At 40.3% G+C, this 15,830-nt stretch overlaps 1 long non-coding RNA gene across 1 annotated transcript; it reads right to left on the bottom strand.

Annotated features, from left to right (window-relative positions):
- Window positions 1-9,175: 9,175 nt before the first annotated feature.
- LOC144370424 (uncharacterized) lies at window positions 9,176-12,373 on the bottom strand. The gene is made up of 2 exons (XR_013430391.1): window positions 11,831-12,373; window positions 9,176-10,317 (listed from the first exon to the last, which is right to left on the bottom strand). It is a non-coding gene; the product is annotated as an uncharacterized LOC144370424 (long non-coding RNA).
- Between the last annotated feature and the right edge of the window lie 3,457 nt (window positions 12,374-15,830).

The raw sequence follows: 15,830 nt of genomic DNA, 5'->3' as shown, positions 1-15,830 counted from the left end.
AAATTATTTAGAACTCAAGGAGCCACCATCTTTGCTTCTGACATTGCCCTGAGTATCTGAATTCAGCTGTCATCTAGGAGACTGATGGGGAGTGTGGAGTAGTGCACAGGACTTCTTAGGGGCCAGGACTGGTAGTGGTAGTACCATATCTACCCACATTTCACTGACCAGAACGCAGTGCAGTGTTTTCTTATGGTAAGAGAGGCTGGGAAATAAGGATTCTCTGGGTGATCAGGAGAAAGTCGAAACTGGTTTGGTGAACACACAGCATTGTCTGTGTGAGATGTTGCAGGGGTCCTAGGGATTAGGGTCTGCCTTGGGGATGCTGGGGTGAAGAGTGGAGTTGGAGAAAAAGAAAAGAGATTAAAGGCTGTGACTTGCAACAGGAGTGGTTTTGGCAAACAAATAAAGTGGAAATTGAGTGTCTGGGGGCTGCCATGAATTTGATGTCCATTTCATTAGAGTGCCAAGTGGGAAACAGAAGCAAATGTCACGCTGTTTGTATGAAAGACAAAGAAATATCCTGCTATCAAATTAGGATTTTTTTCTGCATTTCCCTTGACTTAATTAAACACAGAGATTTTTCAGTTGTGACTTGGAGCCTGTGTGCTGAGAGGTATGCCTGAGTAGTGGGATTCCTCCTTGTGCCCACTTTGCCAGACTCAGCAGCCTCCCTAGCTTTGAGCTCTGTGGCTTTCCAGTGGTGTTCATACCACACCATACCAATCACTGTGCTGGGGTGTATGACAGCCACCTCTCCAATTGCATGCTGTGTTTGAGGGCACCTTGGGTGGGTTCTTAATGACTTCTTTAGGTGGATGTTTGAGAGAAATGTTAAAAGCTGTCCTTCTTCCGATTGGCTGGCTTATTATAAAATACATAACTCTGTGCTCATGTTTCACATTTTGCTTTTGACATCAAATTCATGGACAATCCAGCAATTAGACAGAAATCTTGTTCTCATTTTATTTTTAGATATTTTTTCTTTCCTTTATTTTATTTTTATAACCACATCTCTCAATTATTTATCCTTTTGTATTAGATTCAGGTATATTGTAATGTGTTTCAGTCTTTAAATTAAAAGGATGTAAAATGTGAAAAATCTCCATTTCTTCCTGTTTGTTAATTACTCAGGTTTTCTCAGATGAAATCAGTGTCACCAGTTTTCTATGAAATATTCTATGCATTTGGATGCAACTTAATATTTCCTTTCATGTGTCTTCTACAAATGGATACATGCCATATTCTTTTTAAAAAAATGTTGTAATGTGTTTTAATTGCAGCACATATTTTCATTATATAGTCATATGATAATAATATCATAACTTATTGACTGATAACTCCTTGGTAGACTTGATAAAAGTCTTGTTTAATGAACTGCATATCAGTTGCTTCTCAGATTTCAGCCCATACAAATTGGTTTTTGCCACTGATGATTTTTCTCCTGATTTTTCATCCTAAGCATTCATTCAGAAACATGTGCATTTCTGATCTCTAAGTAATCAAGCCATCTGGGATCGTTTTTTTTTTTTTCAAAAAAGATATTAGCAGGATTTTCTGCTAATAATGCCTTATGGCCTAAGTAGGTGGGGTTGAGTGTTGATCTAAACCCTGTATCTTTGCTTAAATTTCTTCTGATGCTCAGAGGTGTTGAAACAGTGTGCTCTTCTTGTTTTCTCTGATTTCAGAATTTAATTAATTTTCTTAGGCTTCTACTAAGATGGTTTAATTCTGAGTAGAATTTTTTCTAATTTTGAATTTCACCACTTTATCTCAAGATCTTGTAAATGTGTGAATGCACCTGGTCAGGCAGTACTTGGTCAAGGTCCTTCCTTCTGTACCTGTTGCCCTGCCCTCTCTACCCATCACCCTCACTTTTCTTTGGCCTTTCAGACAGTCTTTACTACCCCTGGCTAGCTGTTGGAAAGGCTCTTGCATCTTTTTGAAAGATTGCAGGTTTTACCAAGGAAACAGGAAAATAGAACAAAACTTTTCTGTGCCACAATATTCCTCCTTTGAGACTTTAAAGGATCTATTCTAACCTTGGAGTTATAACATTTGCCTCCTGACTTGGGATGTCTTCCTGGCTTCTGGCCCCAAAACTCCTACCCATTCACGTTTTTCAGTATTTCCATGGAGCTATGGACACATGTCAACAATTTTGTCTTTTGTAAACTCAGCTTTTCCCAGATCTGCCCAAACAATGCCTCTTCTCTTACTGACCAGTTTGGCCCTATACTCAGCTCCCATCTTCAGCTCCAGGAAACCATTCAGGATGCTGTCACTTGCTTTAAGACTCAAAGTAACACTTTCTTCTTTTTCCACTTTATGGAAAGCTCCATGCTTCCTTTGGACTCACCTGCTGAATTCCCTTTGTACTACCTATAGAAATCTCAGTTGTCCTCAGAGCAGGCCGAGCAGGCCTCAGTTATAAAGAGAGCCTTTGGCACACTCAAGGTCAGAAGGCCTGTGCTCTGAGTGTAGTCTTAGCTAAATCCCCTAAGCCTTCCTGATTTTAAATCCTTCACCTGTAACCTGGGAAAGCTAGGGGTCTTCTTTCTTTTTATCCCTTCTCCTCCTGCCCATCCCTTCTCTGCATTCCCATGGATAGCCATTTTATTAGATTTTTTTTAGTTGTACACAATACCTTTATTTTGTTTATTTATTTTTATGTGGTGCTGAGGATTGAACCCAGGGCCTCCAATGTGCTAGGCAACACTCTACCGCTGAGCCATAACCCCAGCCCATTTTATTAGATTTGATGTCTTTTATTTGCACATTGTCTTTAATATGTGCAAATAGCTTTGGAGGCATGGAATTTTTTAAAACATAATCTTAAAATTTTAGACTAGTTTTAGATTTATAGAAAAGTTGCAAACTAAGCATGGAAATTTCTGTATATCCTTGACCCAATTTCTCCTCATGTTAACATCTTACATTATTATGGTAAACTTGTCAGCTAATGAGGCATTATTGATGTGTTATTATTACATAACATGCATTCTGAAATATTAAGTCCAAACTTTATTCTGATTTCCTTAGTTTTTCCCTACTGTCATTTTTCTGTCTCAGGATCTCATGTGGGCTTTCACATTACACTTGACTATCTGTCTCCTTAAGCTCATCTAGACCAGGGCTATTTCTCAGACCTTGATGATTTCTGATGATCTTGACAATTTTGAGAATTAGTGGTTCATGTGTACAGTCAAATGACCCTTGACTGTGATTTATTTGGAGTTTTTCTCATGATTAGATTGGGTTATGTGCTTTGGGGAGAGAAAAACACAGAGATACAGGGCCCTTCTTACCACATCATCTTAAGGATACCAGCTATCAACATACTTATTATTGCTGATGTTGATCTTAATACCCTGGCTGAGGGGGTGTTTGTCAGATTTCTCTTTTGTACCGTTACTCTTTTCCTCCCTTTCCATAGTATACTGTTTGGAAGGATACCATGATGCTCAGTGTAAGCACATATTTTAATGTACACAAATGGCATTTAGATGTGAGATTCATTCTTTGTATTTCATCATCAGAGCATTTCTGTGAACCATCCCTGTTCCTACACATACATCCAATGTTATGCTTCTAATTGCTGCATGACACTCCAGATGGAGCACTTATTAAATTTTGATTTTTCCTATTATTTTAGGGATGCATACCTAGATTGCTTCCGTGCCCCAATAACACAAACAGCGCTGTGACTAACATCCTGAACAGGTTTCCTAGAGAACCGTGTGAGGAGGATTTACCTGAAAAGGATGTACAACGGAGAGTAGAAGTTCTGAGTCACAAGGGATACTGTTTTTTAGTTTGATTAACTAAGCCTTGCTGTCTGTCCTACCAAAGATACTTGAAATCAACAATTTGGCTTTCTGATTTTCTCCTAATGTAGTTGATATTTGATATCTTGCTATTTTAGATTTCATTTCTCTAACTAATATAAAGTTCAAAAATCCTTTTGTATACTTACTAGCACCTATGTTATCTTTTTTGGGGGGAGGTGATTTCTATTCATATCTTTTGGTAGGTTTTATGTTGGTGTTTTTTATTTTTTATTTTTTATTTCTTCATGTATTCCTTGTGGGATTTCGACATTTTGTAAATATATTCTCCCATTTTGTCATCTTCCTGTGAATCTGTTTATAGTGAGAGCCCTTTGTTAATTTTAAGCTTCTAGATTCATATGTGATAAATTTCATAAGCTCTTTGCCTTACAGCTTATAAAATCTTTTCCATTAATAGATCACAAAAATATTTCGTATACTCTGTTTGGCTATTTTGACACTTATGCTTTTGCATTGTTATCTCTACCTGTATTTGGAGCCTAAATTTCCATATTTGATTAGGTACGAATCTGCTCTCATTTTCTTCCATACAGTGAATCTCTTTTCTTACCACCATCTAAAATTCATTCTTTCCCTATTATTTGTGGTTCATCTTTGGCATATGTTATTTTTTCACATGTGCATGAGTCCCAATTTAAACCTTTTTGTTTTGTTCCTTGCTTCTGTTCATCTTGATCTGATCCAGTCCACACTATATTTCATTATTACACCCTAGTATTATGTCTTGATATCTAAGAGGAATGAAACATATATCTTTTTTCTTCTGTTGACTTATTAGTGTGAAGTATATTTTTTGGTGCATATAAATTATTGAATAAGTTCACAAATTTTTAAGTTGAAATCTTTAAGTTTTATCAAGTTCAAGAATTAAGTTTAAATGAATTGATACCTTTATAGTATTAAGTCATCTTGAAGCAGCAACATCTATCCTTCTATTCAATTTTAAAGAAATGTGTATATTAACATTCCAGAGAATGGTGACTTAATAAGCATATAAACCACGAGAACACATATCATCATTGTTTAATTTGATTCTTAATGATATCTTTATTCTCTTCTACTCTTTTTTTCAAAATTTAATCATTGTGCTTCAAGTAAAGTGTAATCATGTTGAGGAAAGGGTCATGCCTTTAATTTCTTTTCTTTCATCAGTTGTGTCTCGACAAAGAGAAGCCTTTGTAAATCCTAGATTTTTTTTTTTTAATTAATTGACTTGTAGGAGAAACATCCTAATGGAAGCTAATTTTTCTGACCTTATTTTTTTTCCCCTTCATATTTCTTTCTTCTCCCTTCTTGCTGATTTGCCTGCTCCTTCCACCTCCTTCTTTTTTTGTCTCCCCTGGGTGAAGATGCCTAATGTGACTGTGTAACTAGTAGCTCACACCTACCTCTGCTGATCCAGTGAGGCTCAGCACATTTATTTTTATTTTTATTTTTATTTTATTTTATTTTATTTTTTTGCAGTGTGGTGCATTTGCTCTGGGGTCGAGCAATGTAACTTAAAACTCAGCTGTGTCAATAAGTCAAGGTGAATTTTCAGCTTTATATGACTGCATTCCCAACTGTTAGAAAGATGTTAGCATTTATTGCCAAGCTGTCTTTTAAATATCCTGTAATAAAAAGTCAAAATATGCTGCCTTTTCCCCCCTATTTCACCCATAAGCAGCATTTTCATTACCACATTTTCTTTGCAATATGCTATAATAATCTTTATTGAAAATTTCATTGTTGCAGGTGTTCCTGTACTAGTCTCCTTTGGTCTAGAGAAGAAATAAGCTTTATTCTTTCAAAAGAAAGACAAGAGTTGTAGTGTATCCTCTTTATTTTGCTGGTGGCATGTCTAACTCCTGCCTGGTTAGCTATTATTGCCTTACGTCTTCTTTTCAATCTGTATTGTTAGGATGATCCAGAGGCATAATTTGACTTTTACCTTACCCAAATCTGTATAATAATAAACTTTATGATAATGAGGGTTTCCTGCTTTAAAGGATATTTTAATTTGATTTTGTCACCATGCAAGAATTAGTCACCAGTTTTCTCTAACATTATGTGTAGTGGGAAGACAAGACCATGCTTGAAAGAAATCATTGTAAAAGTCTAATGCTGAATTCACTGAAGGCATTAAAAAGTGTGGTACTCTGTGTTTCTAGTACTTTAAGAAGCCAAGGGTTTTTGTAATGCCTGACATACTGGAGATAAGCAATCCTGGTGATAGTATTGGTGGACTAATCAATATTCTGATCCTGTCAAGGAAGAAAAAATGTTTTGAAGTTAATCTGATGTCACTGGGTCTCTATGGAATTTCATATTTTTTTCATGGAATGTTTTCTGAGCAAAGGGATATGAAATCATGTTTATTGCACTAGCACTTTAAAGGCCACATACAGAAGGACACATTGATTAGGGAGAGTTTTTATATTTAGGTCAGCCAAGGAGCATAGTCTCCTAAGAGCTGGGTCACTCAAAGCTATTTCTGAGCATTTTTTCTTCTGAGTTAGGAGCTTGGTGATGAACAGCTCTGATGTGTCTCTGCAATTTTTCTCTCAACATATTTTTCGAACATCTACATTGTGTAATAGCACCATAATCGATTCCATTTTCCTACTCTACAGGGATCCATAGGTGAAAAAGACAAAAATCCTACATTCATTTCTGGTTGGGAGTTTTGACAGCAGCAGAAATGACAACCATACAAATGAGTAGTGTGCATGTAGCGTGAGAGAGGCATAGGTATGTGTTATCGGTCCCAGAGAGAGACAATGACTTGTGGAGAAAGAAAATGCAATTTGACTTGTTCTCTATTTAATAAAATGTAAAAATAATCTAAATCTTTGTCTGTGTTTTTTCTGTCAATTAAATTTGTATATGCTGTATCTTTAATACTTAAAAGGGGAACTGCAATTGCTTCACACACAGAACAAAGCCCATCTTATGGCAGCACATTTCTGAGAATTAAGGCTGCTCAAATTCAGACTTAGGAAGCCTTGCTTTTCTGTTGTTTTGACATTTGTCATTTGGAGAAGGCAGGCTAAGGATCAGAGGGCACACACCCCATTCCCTCTGGAAAGGCGGGAAACAAAGGGACAGGTGTCTGTTTGTCACTGCCACAACACGCTCCCCATCTTCTCCTGTAGGGTACAGTGGTCCACATGCTGGACTTACAGTGGCCAACACCCTGTCACACAGCCAGGTAGCCAGCTGCTCTCATCCTGTGGAACCTTGACAGGGCTTAGATGTGGCAGCTGCCACCACCCTGCATCCTTGCTGGGACACTTGTCCACACCTTTGGGACTATTGGAAGTAAGATTATCTGTGGAAACCATGTCCCACCCCACCACCCAATGCTGCTTCTGTCACCCCCTCCTTCGGTCCCTGCAGGTTTCTTGGTTGCCCAGAAGACTCTGCTTGACCACTGCAACAGTGCAAAATGGGGTCCAGCAGGCAGGCAACTGACTATGTGCACAGACCCACCCTCCTGTCATGGACCACACAATTCCTCCTGCGCTCATTGGGCCATTCTGACACCGCTGTTCCATGTACTGCCCACCCTGTGATCCAGAATAGGCCCTGGTAAAGCCTCTGGCAGATGGATTTTAAATGTTTTATGTTCTTTTTACTTATACATGCCAGTGGAATGCATTTTGACACATTATGGGTACATAGAGTCTAACTCCCCATATTTTGGCTGTACATGATGAGGATTTACACTGGCCATGAATCCATACGTGAACATAGGAAAGTGACATCTGGTTCATTCTACTGTCTTTCCTTTTCTCATCCCTTTTCCCTTCCCTTCATTCCCGTTTATCTTATCCAATGAACGTCTATTCTTCCCTCCCCACCCCTTTATTGTGCATTGGCATCCACATATCAGAGAACATTTAATCTTTGTTTTTTGGGTTTGGCTTATTTCATTTAGCATGATAGTCTCCATCTCCAGTTCCATCTGCTTACCAGCAAATGTCATAATTTCATCCTTTATGGCTGAGTAATATTCCTGTGTGCGTGTATGTTTGTGTGTATGTATGTGTATGTGTGTGTATTTTTTTCCATTCATCTGTTGAATGCCACCTAGGTTGGTTTCAGAGCTTAGCTATTGTGAATTAAGGTGCAAAAAATATTGATGTGGGTGCATCCTTATGGTATGCCAATTTTAAGTACTTTGGGTATATGCCAAAGAGTGGGATAACTAGTTCAAATGCTTGTTTCATTACAAGATTTCTGAGGGATTTCTATTCTAATTTCCAGAGCTTGGGAGGTTGAAGCAAGAGAATTGCAAGTTCAAATCCAGTCTCAGCAATTTAGCAAGGCCCTAAACAACTTTGCAAGACTCTGTCTCAAAATTTGAAAACAAACAAACAAACAGACAAAAAGTGCTGGGATATGGCTCAGTGTTAATCCCCATGGGTTCAATTCCTGGTACTAAAATTTAAATAAAAATAATGTTTCATAAATCACTTCTGAAAAAAATCTCGTTCATTTTCTTAACTGGTGTTTTAAGATTATGTCCACATACAAAAACATGTCAACCATTTGACACCCAGAACAATATTCTGCCTTCAAAATGCAGGAAATCTTGTCATTTGAAACCCTAATGAGCTTTAGGAGACATTATTCTAAGTGAAAAAAGCAAATGTAGAAGGTCGTGCTCTATGACCTCAATGAAGTGTGGAATCAAAACCAGTTGCTCTGTAAAAGCAGAGAGCAGGATGGTGGTTCCCAGGAGCTCGGGGTTTAGGAAAACAGGAGCTGTTACCCAAAGGGTACAAAACTTCAGTGATGCAGCATGAGCCAATTCTGGACATCTGTCCTACAACTGGGTCCCCACAGTGAATAACATTCTGTTGTATGCTTAAATTTGCTGCTCTGTGAGCTGGGGTTATGGCTCAGTTGCAGAGCACTTGCTTGGCACATGTGAGGTCCTGGGTTCAATCCTTAGCACCACACAAAAATAAATGAAAGAAAGGTATTGTGTCCAACTACAACTAAAAAAATTTTTTAATTGTTCTGCTTGAAAGTGTTCTCACTACACACACACACACATATGAGTGGGTGGATATGTTAATTAGCTTGATTACAGTAATCATCAATGTAAAAGATACATGTATATCACATGGTACTTTTATTTTATTTTTAAGCAGTTGTTATTATACTAATGTATTAAGACAAGTACAAAATAACCTTGTAATCAGGGTACTGTATCAGTCAATAACAAAGGAAAGACCACTACAGTATGAAGAGATATACAAATGACTCAAGTATACAGCTTTCATAGTTAACAGACAATTTTAAATGGGAAGTTGGTTTCTTTTACAAATGGTAAATTTTCTTGAAATAGGAAAAACAATATACAGTGCTCTAAGCATGAATAATAATTCCTGCCATAAATACAAGTGCCTTGCAGAAACTCCATGCAAATTTCAATTCCATTCTCTTTATGAGTGTGTCACTGTAGCTGACTTACCAGCTCAAACACTAGGTCAAGGGAAGCCTCCTCACTTTTGTCCTGGAAGAGCTCAGTACTCAATTTATCACTGATGTCCAAATGTCCAAATCTGTTGTCTTGAAAAATCCCTGGAATATAATCAATCCATTACAATGTATATGCAGTCGGGGCTAGTAGAAATATCACTTGAAACTGAATGTGAATATTTTCTCTGATAAGTAGCTACTGATCCATAATGGGGAACGGGGCAAGGGAGGAATGGATGAACTTTGGATAGGGCAAAGGGGAGGGATGGAAAGGGAGGGCCATGGGGGTAGGAAAGATGGTGGAATGAGATGGACATCATTACCCTAGATACATATAGGAAGACACGAATGATGTGACTCTACTTTGTGTACAACCAGAGAAATAAAAAGTTGTGCTCCATTTGTGTACTATGAATCAAAATGAATTCTGCTGTAATGTATGACTAATTAGAACAAATAAATCAATTTTTAAAAAAGCTCAGTCTGGAAGTGCCCTGCGGTCGAATGGACCACTGTCTCACCCGTGGTTTCTGGTGGAAAGCTGTGATTTGGATTGGAATCGTTTTTTCTGGAACATCAGTGGAAAGATGGGCTTCTGGGAGTTGGTCCCCCACAGGAATCAGGAAAGATACATCATTTTCTTCTGCTGGACATGATGGATTAATTTCCAGAGGTTTCATTTCCATAGGTTCATGGAAACTAAACTGCTCTTATCACCACTCTCGTCTCTAGATCTAAAATCCCCATGAACTGATCCAGATTCTAGCAAAGTGTTTAACATTGGTCTCAAGACCTCTTTGAGTTCCCAATCTCTTCTGATCCTGCTTTTTCTTAGAACAGTCTTCAATGGAGCGATCTTCTCAGAGTCTCATTTGGCATGAAAGGTCATCAGAACAAGAGGCAGGCTGCACTGCACTGTCTGGTTCAGGTTCCATGGTTTCCATTCCCATAATGTGGATCAGCTCCAATTCCTCCTCAGGGTCTAAAAACCCTACTAGAAAAGGAAGAAAGATGATCATTTACAAAATGACAATTGAATCCCATTCATTCATTAAACTATTTTGTGTTGGTTTGTGACTAAGTCACTGAAATCACTCCTCCTGTGCTGTATTTATTCTCTACCAGTCCATTTTAACTTTTAAGAAATGAAGGCTCCAAAACAGCACAAGCTATTCAAAATCAAAGCACAGGTAAAGGCAGGTGAGAAAGAATGACTTTGAACAGGACTTGGCAATTATTTGTGGACTTAACACTTTGTAATTCTGCTGGGTTATGAATTTTTATCATAAGGCCAAGGTGGGGTAGGATAGGAGACAGACATAACTGTGTCTAGATGAAGACAGCAAAGGAAACACATCTCAGTTTGTGGTTCTCTTTACAGTTGTTTATGTATCATCGGCTTCATGAGTTGACAAAAACTTGGTTTCTTTGGGAGGGGGAAAAGTTCATCAAATGAAAGATAAACTTCAAAATTAAGTAGTGAATTTGGGGTATGAGTATATACAAAGAAAACAAGAGACTCTCAATTGAACTGTTACATGGGATAAAGTCAGAAGCCTGTTAAACATTTCTATATTCATAAAGTTCCAATATACTCCAAGAATGTGAAAGGCCTAGTATGGCAATTGCCAGAAAAACATTACCACTACTGAGAAAGAATACCAGGTTCTCAGCTTCAGCAGTAACCACACTGCATACTGTGTTAAAACCAAACAGGACTCCATTATAGGTAAAGGCCTCATTTTTGTCTCCAGAAAAGTTACATATGTGCACTTTAAAAAGCCAGTAAAGGCATATTATAGAAAGGCAGCATAAAATACACACAAAATTTCAGATACTAAATGAACTCCCCAAAGAAATTAAAATGTTCTTGCAAGAATCAGAATCCTTGAACAAAAGTGAAATTTGAGAGTATTGGCTGAGATTATTCCAAGCAAGAAAGATAATGAGCAATTGATTCTCTTCTCTTTTCCACCAAACTGAAAAAACATGTGAAGCAAAAGCCTATGCCTTAATCAAATATGCATGGAGGGTGTCCAGTACAGTGCCCAGCACAATGCACACAGTGGGTGTTCCATACATATTTCCTAGCTGAATTAATGAAGAAAAAGGCATGCATTAAATGCTAAGTTTTGGGTGGCTTGTAGGTCAAAAACAAAAGCTGAGTTTTGAGAAAAACATTAAAGTCCTAATTGGAAAGATTCATAATTGATCTATAGCAAGTGAATAATCAAACTTAGAAACACATATCACAGAGCACGGCACATGACAAAGTGTTTGCCCAGGTACAAAAGGAAGCAGTGGAAAAAGGAGCTTTCAGAGTGAGGGGTCATCCTTAGGGAAAGCTTCCAAAGCAGGGACCTGACACCGACAGAAATCAACCAGGACGCAGCCAAGCAAGGCCTGTGGTTCATCCTCTGGTGCTCCTGCCTGGAGGCACAACTGGCACAGCCCGCGGTGTTCCCTCTGCACCACCTGAAGCCCACGCATGCTCACTGACCACTCACCTGGCCCCCACCCCGTGCCGGCGGACAGGTGGGTGCGGGTTCCCTCAGGCGCTCAACCGCCGCCCCTCCCCAGCTCCAGGGCGCCCCAGGCGGCACCCAGTCCCCATCAGCGGGCACCACAGGGACAGAGGTAAGAGAGACACGGGTTGCTGCGCGCCATCCCCGCCCGCCCGCCGCGGGTCCCAGAGGCTCCTCCCGGAGGACACCTGCCCGCCGGCCGCCCTGGCGCGCGGGGCAGGCAGCGTCCTAGTGGGAAAGAGGCGCCCGAAGTTCTGGTTCAGCTGCCGCGGGCCGCGGGTCTCAGGCTGCGGAAATGGCCGCCTCGGCCGGTCCGGCTCTGCACACCTGCCGGCGACGGGCGGAGCGTGAGGCCGGGCCAGTGGATGCCGCGCCCGGGCAACGCAGGTAGCGACCAGAGCGGGACCTGAGCGGCACCGCCATCCCGCAGCCTCCAGCCGTCCAGGCTTCCGTTAGCGGAAGCGGGCGCTGGGAGGGAGCGCGGCGGACAGTGCGCCCCCTGCTGGCTGGTCGGCCACTCGGCCGCCAAGCCGCCAAGGAAAGAGCAGGACTCTGCAGCTATTTCAAATCAAAGGCTGAATGTTCTCTCTGATAAGTGGATGCTGATCCATAATTGGAGAAGGGGGGATGGAGGAACTTTGATGGGGCAAAGGGAGGGAGGAGTGGGAAGGGGGAAATGGAGGCTGGAAAGACGGTGGGATGAGATGGACATCATTACCCTAGGTCCACGTATGAATGCACAAATGGTGCATCGTGTACAACCAGAAAAATGAAAAGTTGTGCTGCAATTGTGTACGGTAAATCACAATGCATTCTGCTGTCATATACACCTAATTAAAATTAATTACTTAATTTAAAAATAAATCAGCAAGCTACAAAAAAAAAAGAATTTTAAAGCTCTCTAGAAGCACATGGAGATACAAGGAAGCCAAATGATCATAAAATATTGAGAAAGAACAGTGGGGACTTGACAGGACTCCACAATGGGCAGGAGGAGTGGCGAGATGGAGATGCTGCCTTTGAATTGTACAGTGCGTTTATTATGTTTTAACCCATTGGACAATTGTCCCATGGGACAATCCACGTATTTCATTGAAGCAGCCCCAGAACACTCTCCCAGGGAATCCATCACCACTCCATAGCTGCTCCTCCTGCTGCCAGGATGAGGCTCCGTGTCTCCTTTATCCAGACGCAGAGGCTGCAGGTGCTGCTGGCACCAGGGTGTGTGACTGGGGTGGGGGGCTGCCCACTATGTCCCTGATGGAGATGCCACTAGAGAGGTTCAATCTCTTACTCTGCAGGGACTGACAACCACTCTGCCTGTCCAACCCCAACTCATCAGGGCCATGGTCAGTGAATCACTAGGTGTGGAAGGACTGGGAAAACCTGGCCTTCAGAGTCTCCCAGGCTCCTCATGCAGGCAGGACCACCCACTGCACCCAGATTTGCAGCCCTGTGGGCAAGCAGTCCTGGCCTCAAGCAGGGACAGTATGGCTTCAAGGACGAGTGGGACACATCCCAGTCCTGGAATCCCTCAGCTGCTGTGAAGCCTCCTAGGACTTGGGACACATTTCTCAATCTGAGGATTGAAGGACGTGGTGTGTCAGGATATATATCACTTTTTGCACATATGCCACATTCAACCAAGCCCAATACCTATTCATTTCAATGCAGTACTCATGTGGAAGATCAGGATTGTGGTTACTTATCTTCCTTTTTTCCCCTTTTGTGACTGAGAATCAAATAATATAAACATAGTCAGTTTTTTTCTTTGTTTTACTTTTTCTAATTTTTTTTCTAATTAGTTACGCATGAGAATAGAACGCATTTTGACACATGACTCATAAATGGAGTATAGCCTCTCATTCTTTGGTTTGTATGTGATGTAGAATCATACTGGTCATGAAATCATAAGCCATAATTTCATTCTTCTTTAAAGCTGAGTAATATTTCATTGTGTGCATATGCCTCATGTTCTTATCCATTCATCTGTTGAAGGGAACCTAGGTTTGTTAAATAGTTTATCTATTGTGAGTTGATAAATATTGATAAACTTTGATGTGATTACATTACTGTAGTCTGCTGATATTAAGTGCTTTGAGTATAAACCTAAGAGTGGGATAGCTGGGTCAAATGGTGGTTTCATTCCCAGTTTTCTGAGGAATCTCAATACCACTTTCTGTAATGTTTGCACCAATCTGCAAGGCCACGGGCAATGTATGACTGTACCTTTTCTCCCACAGCCTCATCAACATTTAATATTGCTTGTATTCTTGATAATTGTCATTCTGAATGGAGTGAGATAAAATATTAGAGTGATTTTGACTTGCATTTTTATAACCACTAGAGGTGTTAAACATTTTTTCATATATTTGTTGGTTGATTGTATATCTTCTTACTTAAGTGTCTGTTCTGTTCCTTAGCCCATTTATTAATTGAGTTATTTGTTTTTTTTTTTTTGGTGTTGAGTTTTTTGAGTTCTTTATATATTCTGGAAATTCTCTATCTGAGGTGCATGTGGTAAAGATTTTATCCCATTCTGTAGGCTCCATCTTCATATTATTGATCTTTTTCTTTACTGAGGAGACAGTTTAGTTTGAATATATCCCATTTATTGATTCTGGATTTTACTTCTTGTGCATTAGGAGTCTTGTTAAGGAAGTCAGTTCCTCGGCCAACATGGGACTAATTTTTCTTCTACTGGACCCAGGGTCTCTGTTCTAGTGCCTAAGTCTTTGATGTACTTTGAGTTGAATTTCAACCAGGGTGAGAGATAGGGGTTTCATTTTATTTTTCTACATATGGATTTCCAGTTTTCTCAGCATCATTCGTTGAAGAAACTATCTTTTCTCCAATGAATGTCACGTGTATGAAAGAAGATTCCTTCCTACACAGGATCTAGCCAACGCAAATGCAGACAAATTGGCAGAAGAATTTAAGAGGTTTGGAGTTACATCAAGGGTAAGATTATGTGAAGCCACTCTAGACACTCCTCTTGTGGAGAAAGAAGGCAACCATGTGCTCGATTGGCCTTTTACTGATGTTGCACCACCCTCCAACAGATTTTTTTGGCTCTTAAGTCTTTGGAAAATTACCTTTCATGCAGCACCTGGCTATTTCATTGCTGTCTGTGGCCCTGAAGGCCTTGGGAGGCTCCAGTGTGGGTTGCTCTAGCATTAGTTGAAGGGGCGCTGCGTCATGAAGATGCACCACAGTCTCTAAGACAAAAACAGTGTGGGGCTTTGAACAGCAAACAACTCTTGTATTTAGAGAAGCATCATCCAAAAATGCAGCTGTGCTTCAAGGGTTCCAGGGGGCACAGGAACAACTCCTGCGTTCAGTAAGTCGTGGTGCCTGATGCTACTGCCTTGGAAATGGGACGTGTGATGGGACCTAATTGGGTGTAGATATTAGCTAGTGTGTTGGTGTGCTGGATGGGTGTGATGGAACTTCCATGGGAATACTGGAAAGGAGTTTCACCAGGCCACAAGGTAGACAGAATTACATCATCAATGATCTGGTGATGATCAACCTACGTAGACCCTGAGCAAAAACTACTTTCTGTTTGGTAATTAAAATGTGTTATGCTTTGGGTGTGAGTTGTCCCCCAAAGCTCACGGGTGACAGTGCAGAAATGCTCACAGTGAAGTGATTAGATTGTGAGTGCTGTGGCCTAACAGTTGACCTAACAAATCCTGAGTTTTTAAAATACTTTTATTTTTATTTATTAATTTTTTAAATTGTTGATAGATATTTATTTTTATTATATGTGGTGTTGTGATTCGAACCCAGTGCCTCACACATGCCAGGCAAGTGCACTACCACTGAGCCATAACCCTAGACCTCCAAATCTTGATGATTTTGAGTGGATGATTTGAGAGGACTAGGTGTTTGGTGGTAACTGCCAGCAGGTGATGTGAGTCAGCAGGAAGGAGGTCTTGGGCGCACGCCCTTGTGGGTTACATTTTCTCCCTGGGAGCTT

The sequence above is a fragment of the Ictidomys tridecemlineatus genome, chromosome 14 (assembly GCF_052094955.1).
Source record: "Ictidomys tridecemlineatus isolate mIctTri1 chromosome 14, mIctTri1.hap1, whole genome shotgun sequence".
Lineage (NCBI taxonomy): Eukaryota > Metazoa > Chordata > Mammalia > Rodentia > Sciuridae > Ictidomys > Ictidomys tridecemlineatus.
Note: the sequence above shows the minus strand (reverse complement) of the source record. Positions and strands in the feature narration are given on the sequence as shown.